Genomic DNA, 15447 nt, shown 5'->3' with positions numbered 1-15447 from the left:
TACAGTTTGGCATGCTTTTCGTGAATTCTGGATTGTGATTAGGTTGTCAGTTTTCCTTCACTTCATTGATACTCTGATTTGTTGGATTCCTTGCTTTTCTTTGCTTGGAAGATGATCATGATGTTTGAGAGTTGAATTGATGGTGACCATATTACCTATGAGATTTGAGCCATTTGATGATCTTTCTTGTGTGTGATATGTCTCTTGATTGCTTGCACATATGTCTTGGCTTCACTCTTTTTGATGATTCTTGATTGATACGCATGTTTGAAAGTGATAAAGGCATTTTGTTGTTGAGCCTCTAGAGCCAGATGAGCCTACCCTGTTTTGATCCATTGATAACCCTTTTGAGCCTATGTTTTTCCCCATTTCTTTGTTTTGAAGCTCATACACCAGCCCTAAGTGAAAAAAACCATTATTACCTTAGCCTTAGGGAATTTTGGAGCTTTGGAATTGTTTTGGGAATAAGTGTGGTCTCCTAGGAGTTTCAGAGGAATTGGCTAGTGAGTCCTCTTCTTATCGTGTTTTTGTAAATATGTGGTGTATCTTGTCTCTTGAAACTGTATGCTGAATAGAGTAAAGAAAAGAGACAGGATGAAAAAAGAGAGCAGAAAAACAGTAAAAAAAATGAAAAAAAAATTTGTGAATAATGGAGTCAAAAGATGATGGAATTAGAGGTTGTGGGTGTGTTTGAATGTGTTTACACTTGTTCCCCATTGCTCCTCTGTTCCTTATGGTTTGTAGCTTCTTATCCAGATATATCCTCCCTTGTCCTTGGCCCCATTACAACCATGAAAAGACCTTTTGATTTGAACATGCGTATGTGCTTGAGTGTTGATATTAGAGGCTTGCCAAGTCTATTTGTGTTTGCTTTCTTGAGTGCATTGAGTGACATTGATTTACCTTAAACACTTGACAGAAACACTGATTGTGTGCATCTGTGAGGCTCTGTTGCCTTTGATTCATCTCTTGAACTGATTGACTGTTTTCCTTGTACTGAACTGTTTGGACGATTCTTTGAGTATCTGCTTTCATTGACTCTATGTGGGATTCTGCCTATACCTTTTACTGTCCAGATTTTGTGAGAATTGTGCAACTGTGTTCCTGTTTTGGAGTCTTTGGTGTCTGTCTGTCAAGTCTGTGTCACCTCCCTGATGTTTAAGTAGTTCCCTGGTTTTCGTCTTGGTTTTGCCCAGGAGTGCAAAAGACTAAGTGTGGTCTATTTTGATGAGTCTTTATTTCTTGAATTATATTTAGTTTATTGCACTTAAATAAACTAGGGAATTGTGTTTAATTGTCTATTATTTTCCCGTTTTCTGAATTTTGCTTAATTTGGTCGGAAATTCGTAATTGTGCTAATTCTGGTTGCAGGAAAGTTGTGGAAACATCATCTGGAGCATTGGGATGTGGCGTGACACACTCAAAGGCTCAGCATTTAGTCATTTAGATTCTAATTAAAATTGTAATTTCGTTTTCTAGAAGCCCTTGATTAGAATTAGGTGTTTTGGACCCTTTTAGGGGCAATTTTGTAAAACGACCCATTTGTAGGACATGTGCCTTTTTGATTAGGGTTTTTAATTGATTGTGGACCCCATTTGGAGGAGAAACTCTCGGCATTTAGAGAGCCTTAGCCAACCACACAAGAGGACTCTTACACACTTCATTTTTTTCACGTTTTGGAGCTTTTCTCTCTTAGGGTTTCTTGTATGAACACTCTTATGGAGAGCTTAACTTGGGTGTCTCGTTTTTGGCCATTTCAATGAGCAAGATGCAGATTTTCTTCTTCTCTTAATTTACTCTTGGTTGTCTTAGCTTATTGGTGGTGAAAAAAACTATTCATTTCCACTTCCATTTGCTTGTTCTTGGTGCTTGGAGTTTGAGTTTTGGAGCTTGTCTTTGCATTTCCATGGTGGATGTTGGGTTTGAGTAACTTTATATTTCGTTTTCCTCTCCCTTTGTTGTTGTTCCTCTCGGTTTTTATCTCATTCTATATGGTTGGATGATAAAAATGAAGTTCTATGTAGTTTTAGGTTGAAGAGAGCTTAAGATGATGTGTGGGTGTTGTGGGTTTAACTCTTTTCTTGCATTTTTCGGTTTTGAAGCTTGAGACAAGGTTGGGATCAGATCTTGGTGATGTTATGGAGGCTGGACAGAACTGGAATTAATGGTCTAAGTATTATTTTCGTTTTTGCAAAGAAACTTGAAGAAATGGTAGTGTTAAAGATGGGTTGATGAGTAGAAGTTTGGGTTTATTGTTCTTGTGTTCATTTGCATCTTTAACTTTGGTTTCTTGAAGTTGTTCTCTGTATTGAAGAGTGGAAGAAAGCTTTTGGATGCATAATTCTTGAAGAAAAACCGTTTGGAGTTTGTAGGAGAGAGGAAATTGCTTCATTTAATTTTTACCACTTTTGGACCAACACAAAAGATGCTTGTTTTGACCCAAGGAATGTTTCCACTTTGAGATTTGGCCTTTGCTTGTTCCAGCCGTGAATTGCAATGAGAAATGGAGGTTTTAAGAGTTTGTTTTCATTTGATTTAGCTTACTTGGCACATTGGTAGGAGCACCCATGGTATCTTCCATTTGCACATTGGTTTTTGAAGCATTCTTTGGCATTTCCACTTGGTGGTTCACGTAAATTGTGTGCTTTGGTGTATAAAATCCTTTCTTTGCTGCATGGAAGGAGAGAGGGGACGGTCTTGGAGAGTGTGGAAGGCACATGCTTAATTTCTTGAAAAATGGTGCACATGGGAGAAGAAGTCAACACATTTTGTGGCTTAATTAAGGTGAAATTGAAGTTTGACTTGGGTGCATGATGACTCACGGCCATGTGTTCTTTCTTTGGCCAATTGGACTTTTAAATTCATTTTTTAATTGCCATTATGAAAAGTAATTTGCTAGGATTAAATTAGGCTTGTTGGTTTCTTTGGTTTTTAATTAATTTAATTAATAGGTTGAGTTTATGTGTTTGAGTTAGTGTTGCATTTAATTATTTTTAACTGTGTTTGTTAATCAGTTTGTAACAGTTTTTGATGTTTGAATGTTGTCTAAAGCTTTTAATAGTGCTAGTTTAATAACCATGCTAGCTTAAATTAGTTTGTTTGCATCTGTGTCTTTATTAAGTTCTTTAATTTTTGCAAAACCTTTTCAAACCCCCCCTAATGTGTTCGACCTATTACCTAAACCACAATTGGTCCTTGAGAGACGACCTAGGAGTCACTTCCTAGTACTATACTGCATTCTTTTATGCACAACTTTTGTGGGAGGTGCGACCCTCTCATCAAAATGGCGCCGCTGCCGGGGACCAAAGGTTCAGTCTTAGGTCTTTTGTTGTGTTAGTGTTGTGTTGTGTGATGTGTTTTAGGATGTTTAGTTAGTCTTGTTTGGGTTTACTTCTTTTATCGATTTTTGTGTTTTTAGATTTTTATCATTTTTTTTATTTTGTGCATTTAGTTGTTGTTTCTGGAAGTTTCAAATTATGTAAATAATGGCTTTCCCCCAAACTAGGTCTCCTTTTTCAAAAACTATTTTCTTTCTCCCTTTGTTGTTGTATTCTGCATATTTTTGAGTTTTTTTTTCAATTTGGATTTTGACTTTCTCATGTAACTTCTTGATGAACTCCGCTTTAGAAGCACCTTCTTTATGAAAAAAAGAAGATGATTCTGGAAGAGGTAGTAAATCAAGAGGTGTGATAGGGTTAAGACCATAAACAACCTCAAAAGGAGAAAGATTAGTAGTCTTGTGGACCACTCTATTACAAGCAAATTCAATATGAGGTAGATGTTCATCCCAAGATTTGTTATTACCTCTTAATGTTACCCTTAATAATGTAGATAAAGATCTATTTACTACTTCAGTTTTCATCAGTTTGTGGGTGACATGTAATAGAAAATAGAAGTTTAGTTCCAAGCTTTTCCCATAAAGTTTTCCAAAATTGGCTTAGGAACTTCACATCTCTATCAAACACTATAGTTTTGGGTAAGCCATGAAATCTCACTATTTCTTTAAAGAAGAGTCTAGAGATATAGGTAGCATCATCTACTTTGTGGCAGGGTATAAAATGAGCCATTTTACTAAAACGATCTACTACCACAAATATAGAATCATACCCCCTTTGAGTTCTTGGCAATCCTAACACAAAGTCCATGCTTATGTCCTCCCAAGGGGTATTAGCTATAGGTAGAGGTGTATAGAGTCCATGAGGCATAATTTTGGACTTAGCTTGTAAACAAGCTATACATTTAGAACAATGCCTTTGAACATATATTCTCATGTGTGGCCAATAAAATTTACTTTTCAAAATGTTTAGAGTTTTATCAACTACATGATGGCCCATGAGTCCTCCTCCATGACTCTCTTTGATAAGAAGTTTTCTAATGGATCCTTGGGGTATACAAAGTTTTCCTTTATTAAAAAGATACCCCTCAGAAAGATAGAATCCATCAAAAGGCTTCTAAAGACATGATGAATAACTGGATGCAAATGTTTCATCATTTTCATATAACTCTTTTATGTCATCAAATCCTAATATTTGGGATCCTAGGGTTACTAATAATGCATGTCTTCTAGATAAAGCATCTGCAACAACATTAGTACTCCCCTTTTTGTGTTTGATGACATAGGGAAATTGCTCCAGGTATTCCACGCACTTTCATGTCTTTTGTTTAGCTTTGCTTGCCCTTTAATGTACTTCAGAGATTCATGGTCTGTGTGTATGATGAATTCTCTAGTTACCAAGTAATGCTCCCAAGTTTTTAAAGCTCTAATGAGGGCATACAACTCTTTGTCATAGGTAGGATAGTTCAAGGTAGGCCCCCTAAGTTTTTCACTAAAGTAAGCTACGGGATGTCCTCCTTGTATTAAAACATCTCCTATACCTACCCTAGATGCATCACATTCTAGTTCAAAGGCTTTGGAAAAATCAGGCAAAACTAGAATAGGTGCATGAGTTAACTTATGTTTCAAAGTCTCAAAAGACAACTCTTGCTTATCACCCCAAAGAAAAGACATATCTTTCTTGACTAGCTCATTTAAAGGAGCAGCTATGGTGGAGAAGTCTTTCACAAATCTTCTATAAAAACTTGCTAACCCGTGAAAACTTCTCACCTCTCCTACATTTTTAGGGGTTGGTCATTCTTGTATAGCCTTGATCTTCTCTGGATCAACATGTACACCTTCTTTTCCAAATTTGAAACCAAGGAAAATCACACTTTCTTGACAAAAAGTACATTTGTCAAAGTTGGCAAAGAGATTATGTTCTCTAAGAAGAGCAAGACTTCTTTGATATGGTTGAGGTGCTCTTGAAAACTTTGACTATAAATTAAGATGTCATCAAAATAGACCACTACAAATCTTCCTATGCATTCCCTAAGGACATGATTCATTAATCTCATGAATGTACTTTGAGCATTAGTCAAGCCAAAGGGCATGACTAATCATTCATACAAACCAAACTTAGTCTTAAAAGCAGTTTTCCATTCATCTCCTTCATGAATTCTTATTTGATGGTATCCGCTTTTGAGATCAATTTTGGTGAAAAGATTTGCTCCATGTAATTCATCCAGCATATCATCTAGCCTAGGAATGGGGTGCCTATACTTGACAGTTATGTTGTTGATGGCCCTACAATCTGTACACATTCTCCAAGTTCCATCCTTTTTAGGGACCAACAACACAGGCACAACACAAGGACTTAGACTCTTTTGGATCCACCCTTTGTTCAATAATTCATTAACTTGTTTCTCTATTTCTTTTGTTTCCATGGGGTTGGTTCTATAGGTTGGCCTATTGGGTAGGCTTGCCCCAGGCACCAAATCTATTTGATGTTCTATTCCCCTCAAAGGTGGTAATCCACTTGGTACCTCTTTGGGAAATACATCATCAAATTCCTTTAAAAGTTTTTGCAACCCCTTTGGTAGAAAACCAAGTTCATGAGTGATTGAAATAAATGCCTCTTTGCAATAGAGAAGAAAATGAGGTTGTCCAAGAAAAAGATTTTTAGAAATGTTCAAAGTTTGAGGTTGGACAACTTCTTTATTTGAGGCATGGGTTACCAAATTCATGGTTTTCTCCTTTCTTTCTTTCCTACTTTTCTTTTCTCCATCGAACTTCTTTTTATGAATTATTTGGTCCTCTCTTACTTGTGAAGGTGTAAGAGGACACAAAATAATTTTCTTTCCCTTGTTTTGAATGGTGATTTTGTTGGTGACTCAATCATGTAGAGCTTCTTATGATATTGCCAAGGTCTTCCAAGTAATATGTGCCCAGCTTCCATTGGTACTATATCACAAACAATTTGATCTTCATATTTGCCAAAGGAAATGGGTACTTGATGGACAAATTTGTAAGCACCAAAATATGATGTCACAAACTTGTTTCACAATCGGCAAGTATGACCGAATCGTTCAAGTAATAAACTTGGTAAGACCAAGTATCGTTCTTCCCAAAGGACTCACGGCCTAGTTTAGTTGTGTGGTTTGTTGATTAGCTAAGACTTACAAACGAAATAATTGGATTATATTATGCAAGACGAAAACTAAACATGTATGCATGAATTGATCAATGGCAAAGACAAAAGATAAACACTTTCAATGAATTATATGAATGAATATGTTGTTGGGGGTCAATTTCATCTCATCCACTCTCATACATTTTAGGAATTCAACATTCAAATCATCATTGTTAATGCCACTCTCTAAAGTACCATTCTAGATGGCTTCTCCCTAATCAAATAGTTCATACAATTCCTAGCATTCCTAATGATTAGTTCATGAGTGCAGGAGCTTAACGACAACCAATATAATATTGTCAGTATAATATTGGGAGAAATTCCCCGGATCTAGACTTCCCCGTACGTGTCCGTATCGACAAAACCAATAATCATGCAATAGAATGAGTTAAACAATGCAAGCATTGAGCAAAGAGGAAAAACCCTAACTAATGATGAAAGAAAGCATAAGTCTTAGATTAAGATGCAAGCATAAATTCCATATATGAGAGCTTCAAGAGATTACATTGATTCCCCAACAAACATACAAGGTTTAGTTCACCATATTCATGGTGAACCTAGATGAACAATGAAAGAATGAAAGAATAAACCCTAAAAAGGTGAAGAGGTAGCCTGAGCATCCAAGATCCTCCTTCAAAGGGGTGGAAGAGAGAGTGTTTGCCTCGTCTCTGCCAAAGATGTCTAACCCTAGGACGTGCAAGTCCTTATATACTATTCTAGAGTTACAAAAGATTACAAAAGCCCAAGCCCAAAAAGTGCCGCTCAGCGGTAAATACCGCTCAGCGGTGACCTCGCTTCACTTTTCTTCCCCTCAGCGGCCATTTTGCCCCTCAGCGGTTCCAATGTGACTCCTTGAGTGCCGCTCAGCGGTAAATTACCGCTGAGCGGTGCCTTCGTCTTCTCTTTTTGCACTCTTTCTTGTCTTTTCTAATGTCACTTCTCTCCTTCTTCACTCTTTTCACTAAATTCACCTTAAAACCTGCACAAAAACACTCAAATCAAGCATAAACCTGTCCAGCTCTCTTATTTCTGAAAATAAAGATAAAAGCATTGATTTCAAGCTAGTTTCTAAGTCTAAAGGTTGCTTTTAGTATCAATTTTAAGCATGAAAATAACAGTTTTTCAACTGTTATCACAACCCCAAACTTAGAACTTTGCTTGTCCTCAAGCAAACAAAATGTAACTCCATCTCCAACCAATTCATATGATGGTTTACTCATTCAAAATCCTCTTTTCAAGATAAGTAATAACTTCACTCAAACTTATGACCAAGAGTTCAATCAAGATGTGCACATGCTTTTAGTGATCACAAAGTCATCTAGATTCCAACAAATGCTATTTTTCATGAATGATCAATCAATTAAGCATGGATGTTCATGTGCTTATGGAATATTTCCTCACTAGATAAAGTGTTTCACTCATCACACAAGTGTATAAGAGGTAAAGTGTTTCACTCATTCACTCCACTATCACAATGTCACATGAATCAACTTTGCCTTTCATTTTACCACAATCAAAAACATTCACAAGCATGCATCATCACAAGGGCTTTTCAATGGCTTATAATGTGGCTGGGCTAACAAGAAAATTGGTTTTTCTGGATCACAAAATCCTTGAGTTAAGAGAATCATAACAACACAATTATTCTTATTCTTCCCAACTTTCTTTTGCCTTTGCATTTGCATTGAGCTTTACTTCTTTTTCTTTTCTTTTCTTTTTCTTCTTCTTTGCATATTCTTACTTTTTTTAGCTCTTAGCTCAATGCTTTTCCTTTTTCATGTTTCCCCAATAACCCCAAACTTGAACATTTAACAATACCACACAAGATCTTCTACTTAACTCAAGGTAAAGATTTTCAATCAAGGGTTTCAGTGTATATTCAAGGCTAAGGGTTCAAAGGATAGAACACAACGTGTTCTCTTTTAGTAGGCTAACTTTATGAATTTGGCCAATAAAAAGGGTTCCAACAAACGGCCTTGATCACATGATGCAAAACAAGCAATTTATTCAATCATAGAAAACCTGGGCAAAGTCATTCATGCTTCCAAAGTAATAACATTCAACAATAATAACTCTGGAGCTCAAAACCTCACATATAAGCTCATTCACATTTGACATACACATCCTGCTTAATTTCACAATCACAATCATGATATCATGCATTTGTTCACAAAGCTTGTGAATCACCTGTATAAGCATTTAATGTGCACATCATCTCAACATCAATCAATCAATAAGCATCATCAAGCATTACTTATCAAACAATCACAGTTAATAGCAAACCATCACACAAACCAAGTTTTCAAGAGAGTACATCAAACCCTAATCTAAAAACAAAAACAAATAAGTTCAGAAAACTTAAACCAACAAAAGCATAAGCATATGATAACATTCATCAGCAAATGCTATCTCAGCTCCTCATCAGTCTGAGCTGTCCTCTGTATCTTCCTCTTCTTGGATCTTCTAGTCTTGATTCTTTTTGCCCGATGAGGAGGCCATCCCTGCATCAAACATAATTCACAAAACCAAAAGATACATTGTTAAGCATTAGTAAACCACAATGAAGAAATCAGCCCCTTCAATGATGCTCTCTCCCAACCCCAAACTTAGATGGAAAACTAGTGAGCAAGTGAGTGGAAGAGATTTTTTTCTTAAGAGGTAAGAGTGAAAAGATGTGGAAAACCTAGGAGAAGATGTGTGGAAGTGTTTGTGCAGAGAGAAGCCAGAAAATAAACCCTAAAACGCAGCTTGGGGTATAACAATACCCTAATGGGCTCGGGTCCCGCTAAGGGGAACTTAAGCCCATCTGCGATAGTACCGCTCAGCGGTAATTGCCGCTCAGCGGCACTTTCGTGAAGTGCTCCTCTCCTTCTTTTCTTGACCTACGTGCCTTCCCTACATGTCCCTCATAGGTTCCCTGCAATTCAATGTTAAAAATGCTTATGCAAAAACTAAAAATAAACAAACAAACAATCAACTGGGTTGCCTCCCAGGTAGCGCTTGTTTAACGTCACGAGCCTGACCCAAAATCCACCAACACCCATCAGTAGGTGTTTCAAACTTACCAGCACCCATCAGTAGGTGCAAAATTTCTTACCAACACCCATCAGTAGGTGTTACAACATAGTATCCTTCAGTAGATACTTAACCACCTAGCATCCTTCAGTAGATGCTATCTCCAACAAAATAGTTACAAAATAAAGTCCACAACTTAAAAATTACAAAACCAAAATAAAATCAAAAGTTCTTAAATCACTGGGTTGCCTCCCAGCAAGCGCTCTTTTAACGTCATTAGCTTGACCCAAACTCGAGTTCCTTCTTCTTTTTCTTCTTTCTACTGAACTTCTTCAGAAATTTGATCAAACCAGGAACCTGTTGTAGTGTCTCAATCATAGGAACTTTAATCTCCAATTTCTTGAAGATTTCCATAAAGCACTTGAACTTCTTTTCCTTCCTATGATTCTTCTTTAGATGAGGATGTGATTTTTCATATGATTTCTTCTTCTTTCCTCTCATCTTCTTTTTCTTCCTTTTTCTCTCCCTCAATTTTCTCTTTTTCTTTTCTTTTATTTTTTTCTTCCCTTTTCTTTTTCTTTTCAACTTCTTTATTTTCACACAAATCTTCTTTCTCTCTTCTCTCTCAACCACTTCGTTCTCTTTTTCTTCATCTTTATTTTTCTCACTCAACTCTTCTTTCTCTTTTCTCTCTACCCTTTCTTCATCTTCCTCTAATTTTTCCTTATCAAGAATCTTGTCACTTTCGGTGATAATGATTTGCCCTTCCTCCTTAAGGTTAACTTCAGTATTAACCTCATCATTCAATCTCTGACTGATGTAATGAAGTTGCATCTCCATTCTTTTAAATGATTCTTCAATGCTTTTCTGAGTAGAGTCGGAATTTTTCAAAAATCGTTGAAGAGTGTCCTCCAAACTTTCTGATAAAAAGGGTTGTTGTTGTTGCTTGTTAAATTGCCCAGTTTGTCCAGCTTGCCCACTTTGTTCCTGACCAATACTTAGGTGTGGTTTCCACCCCTGATTGTAGCTCCCTTGACGGTACTGATTGGTCATGTAGTTTACATCCTCTACGGCTTCAACTGGAAAGGCACATTGACCATTGATATGATCACCTCCACACAATTCGCACAACTGGGATTGTACCTGTGCAACAGTCTTTAACTCTTGTGGCAATTGTTCAAGTATCTTTGAGAGATTCTCCACTTGTTGAGTTATTAACTTGTTCTGAGCTATCAAGGCATCATTGGATTGCAACTGTAGAACTCCTTTTTGTTGAATAGGAGCTCCTCTTTCACTGTTCCACTTATTGTCATTCGTAGTCATGTTTTCAATTATTTCTGTGGCTTCCTCTGGAGTTTTCCATTTGATATTGCCTCCAGCTGAGGCGTCAAGAATCATCATGGTTTGTGAACCAAGACCTCCAAGGAAGATTAGGACTACTTCTCCTTCGTTAAATCCATGCGTGGGAGTCTTTCTTAATAGGCTTTTGTACCTGTCCCATGCGTGACCTAGTGTTTCCTCCATGCCTTGTCTAAACGAAGAGATCTCTTGTTTCCCTTTGTTGATTTTAAAGCTTTGTTGCTGCCATTGTTCTTGTGGTTGGTTCTCAAATTGTCCGGCAGCTTGCCAAAATTGGCTTTGATCCATGCTTGAGTCATGTTCCCACCAGTGGTTGAGATTACTTTGGTAGAATTGAGTGCCCATTAAATTCTTGTTCGAATTGCATCCTGCAAACATTAGGCACAAAACTCTACAAAATATTTGTTAGCACAAAAAGATATAGGAGAAGATATATATTCAGAAGATAAAAGATTCAGAAGATAAAATATTTAGAAGATAGAATAAAATAAAATCTAACCTAACCTAAAAGATAAAATAAAATAAAATCTAACCTAACCTAAAAGATAAAATAAAATAAAATAAGATCTAACCTAATCTAAAAAGATAAAATAAAATAAAATCTAACCTAATCTAAAGATAAAATAAAATAAAATAAAATCTAATCTATCCTAATCAAATAAAATAAAATAAAAAACAGAAAAATAAAATAAAATAAAATAAAATAAAAACAGAAAAAATAAAAACAGAAATTCAAAAGTAAAGTCAAAGATAATCAATAATCACACAAATTAACCAGTTAAACCACGAGCCCCGGCAACGGCGCCAAAAACTTGATGGACAAATTTGTAAGCACCAAAATATGATGTCACAAACTTGTTTCACAATCGGCAAGTATGACCGAATCGTTCAAGTAATAAACTTGGTAAGACCAAGTATCGTTCTTCCCAAAGGACTCACGGCCTAGTTTAGTTGTGTGGTTTGTTGATTAGCTAAGACTTACAAACGAAATAATTGGATTATATTATGCAAGACGAAAACTAAACATGTATGCATGAATTGATCAATGGCAAAGACAAAAGATAAACACTTTCAATGAATTATATGAATGAATATGTTGTTGGGGGTCAATTTCATCTCATCCACTCTCATACATTTTAGGAATTCAACATTCAAATCATCATTGTTAATGCCACTCTCTAAAGTACCATTCTAGATGGCTTCTCCCTAATCAAATAGTTCATACAATTCCTAGCATTCCTAATGATTAGTTCATGAGTGCAGGAGCTTAACGACAACCAATATAATATTGTCAGTATAATATTGGGAGAAATTCCCCGGATCTAGACTTCCCCGTACGTGTCCGTATCGACAAAACCAATAATCATGCAATAGAATGAGTTAAACAATGCAAGCATTGAGCAAAGAGGAAAAACCCTAACTAATGATGAAAGAAAGCATAAGTCTTAGATTAAGATGCAAGCATAAATTCCATATATGAGAGCTTCAAGAGATTACATTGATTCCCCAACAAACATACAAGGTTTAGTTCACCATATTCATGGTGAACCTAGATGAACAATGAAAGAATGAAAGAATAAACCCTAAAAAGGTGAAGAGGTAGCCTGAGCATCCAAGATCCTCCTTCAAAGGGGTGGAAGAGAGAGTGTTTGCCTCGTCTCTGCCAAAGATGTCTAACCCTAGGACGTGCAAGTCCTTATATACTATTCTAGAGTTACAAAAGATTACAAAAGCCCAAGCCCAAAAAGTGCCGCTCAGCGGTAAATACCGCTCAGCGGTGACCTCGCTTCACTTTTCTTCCCCTCAGCGGCCATTTTGCCCCTCAGCGGTTCCAACGTGACTCCTTGAGTGCCGCTCAGCGGTAAATTACCGCTGAGCGGTGCCTTCGTCTTCTCTTTTTGCACTCTTTCTTGTCTTTTCTAATGTCACTTCTCTCCTTCTTCACTCTTTTCACTAAATTCACCTTAAAACCTGCACAAAAACACTCAAATCAAGCATAAACCTGTCCAGCTCTCTTATTTCTGAAAATAAAGATAAAAGCATTGATTTCAAGCTAGTTTCTAAGTCTAAAGGTTGCTTTTAGTATCAATTTTAAGCATGAAAATAACAGTTTTTCAACTGTTATCAGTACTCTTACTTGTTCTTTAACTACTATTCGATCATCCTCTTTGATCCATTGAAGTTTGTAAGGTTTAGGATGAGGAGTAGTGGTTAAGCCAAGCTTCTCTACCATTCTAGAACTACAACAGTTGCAACAAGAGCCACTATCCACAATCATTGAACATATCTTTTCCAAAACTTTGCATCTTGTGTGGAATAGATTCTCTCTTTGTGACTGTTCTAATTCTACATGTTTGCTTTCCAGGAGTCTCCCCACCATAAGTAAGTCACCATCACAAGGTAAAGTTTCTTCTTCTTTAGAAGTGGATGTTTCAGACTCACTATATGAAGAACCCTCACTTTCACTCTCATGCTCAAGAATGTAAGTTGACCTTCTATTACGACACTCAGATGCATAGTGCCCTTTTTCCCCACATCTAAAGCACTTAGTCTCCTTACTTTTGTGATCTCTTAAAGGTTCTTTGACTTTTTCTTTCCCTCTCTCTCTCTCTAAATTCTTCATACCTTGGCTTGGTTAGACTATCCTCCCTCTTGTACTCTTTCTTATGGTTGGAACTATGAGGGTAATCTTTCTTAGTGGAGCTTTTCCTCTTGAGTTGTTGCTCTACCCTCACACAAAGTTGGACTAACTCATTGAGATCATTGTAGGGTATAAGTTCAACCCTATCTCTTATGTCATAGTTGAGTCCACTTTGGAACCTAGCAATTGTTATCCATGGTTCCTCTCTTATCCCAGCTCTCAACATGAGCAACTCCATTTTCTGCCTATACTCTTCAACACTCATGTTCCTTTGTTGGAGTTTGTGGAGCTTATCCATTAACTCCCTATCATAGTAGGCTAGTACATGTCTTCTTCTCAAGGCAGTTCTCAACTCATTCCAATACCTGATGGGAGGTAAGTGTCTTATCCTATGATCCTTGACCAAGGTTGTCCACCAAATTAAGGCATAGCCTTGAAAACTTAGAGAAGCCATGGTGACTCTCTTTTCATCATCTATTTGGTGGCACTCAAACAATTGCTCAACTTTCATTTCCCATTCTAGGTATTCTTCCACATCATCCTTTCCATGAAAGGAAGGAAGAACAATTTTGGGCTCTCTTGGATGGTGCTCTCTAACTCTATGATGTCTTCTAGGTGGCATTTGATAGTGGTCATCATTGTGATGACTACTATATTGTATGAGTGTGCATATGTGCTCATGTGCATGTATACATGTGTGCATCTATGTGTCTATGCATGTGTGCATGTATGCATGTATGCCTGTGTGCGTGTGTTCATTTATGGGTGTGTCCATGTGTGCTTGTGACATATGTGCATGTATGCATGTGTGCTTGTGACATGTGTGCATGTATGCATGGGTGCATGTATGCTTGTGTGCGTGCGTTCATGTGTATATGTACGTATGTGTGCATGTATGCTTGTATGCATGTGTGCATGTGTCCATGTGTACATGTATGCAAATGTGCATGCATGTATGTATGCATGTGTGCATGTATGGATTTTTGAATGTGTGCATGAAGACAAGTACGCATGTGCATGTACGCGTGTGTACCTGTGAGCGTGTGCATGCGTTCTTATGTCCATGTGTGCATGTGTGGATGTGTGGATGTGTGCACGTATACATGTCTGCACTTTTGCATTTGGGCATTTTTGCATGTGTGCATGAGTTCATGTATGAATGTATGCATATGTGCACGTTTGAATGAATGCATGTGTGCATACATTTGGATGCATGTGCATATGTACGTATGTACTTATGCATTTGTGCATCTATGTGTGTAAGCATGTCAGCATCTATCCATGTATGCATGTGTGCCTTCATGTATGCAATTGTGCAAGCACGTGTATGAATATGCATATTTATGTATGCATGTTTGCATGCGTGTGCATATGTCTGTATGCACGTATGGATGTATGTATGTATGCAAGTATGCATGTATACAAGTATGCCTATATGTATATGTGCATGTATGCATGTGAGCATGTGTGCTTGTTTGCATCTCTACGTTTGCATTTGCATGTAAGCGTTCGTGCATATGTGCGTGTGTGCGACTGTGTATGTGTGCATGTGTATATGTATGCATGTGTAGATTTATGCGTGTGTGAATGGGTGCATGTGTCCATGTGGGCATGTGTGGATTTATGCAAATGTGCATTTATGCGTGTGTGGATGTATGCATGTGTGCTTGGTGCATGTGAATGTATGCATACGTGCATGTATGCATGCATGTGTATGCATTTGTGGAAGCATTTGCATATGTATGTATGCATGTATGCATGTGTGCATCTATGCATGTGTTCATATATCCATGTACGGATGTATGCATGTGAAGTCTACATGTATGCATGTAAGCATGTTTGTTTGCATGTATGCATGTATGCATGTATGCATATGTGCATGTATGCTTGAGTGCATGTATGCATCTATGCATGTATGCATGTGTG

This window comes from Vigna angularis, chromosome 10, assembly GCF_016808095.1.
Source record: "Vigna angularis cultivar LongXiaoDou No.4 chromosome 10, ASM1680809v1, whole genome shotgun sequence".
NCBI classification, from domain to species: domain Eukaryota; kingdom Viridiplantae; phylum Streptophyta; class Magnoliopsida; order Fabales; family Fabaceae; genus Vigna; species Vigna angularis.
This window is presented reverse-complemented; position numbering follows the sequence as displayed.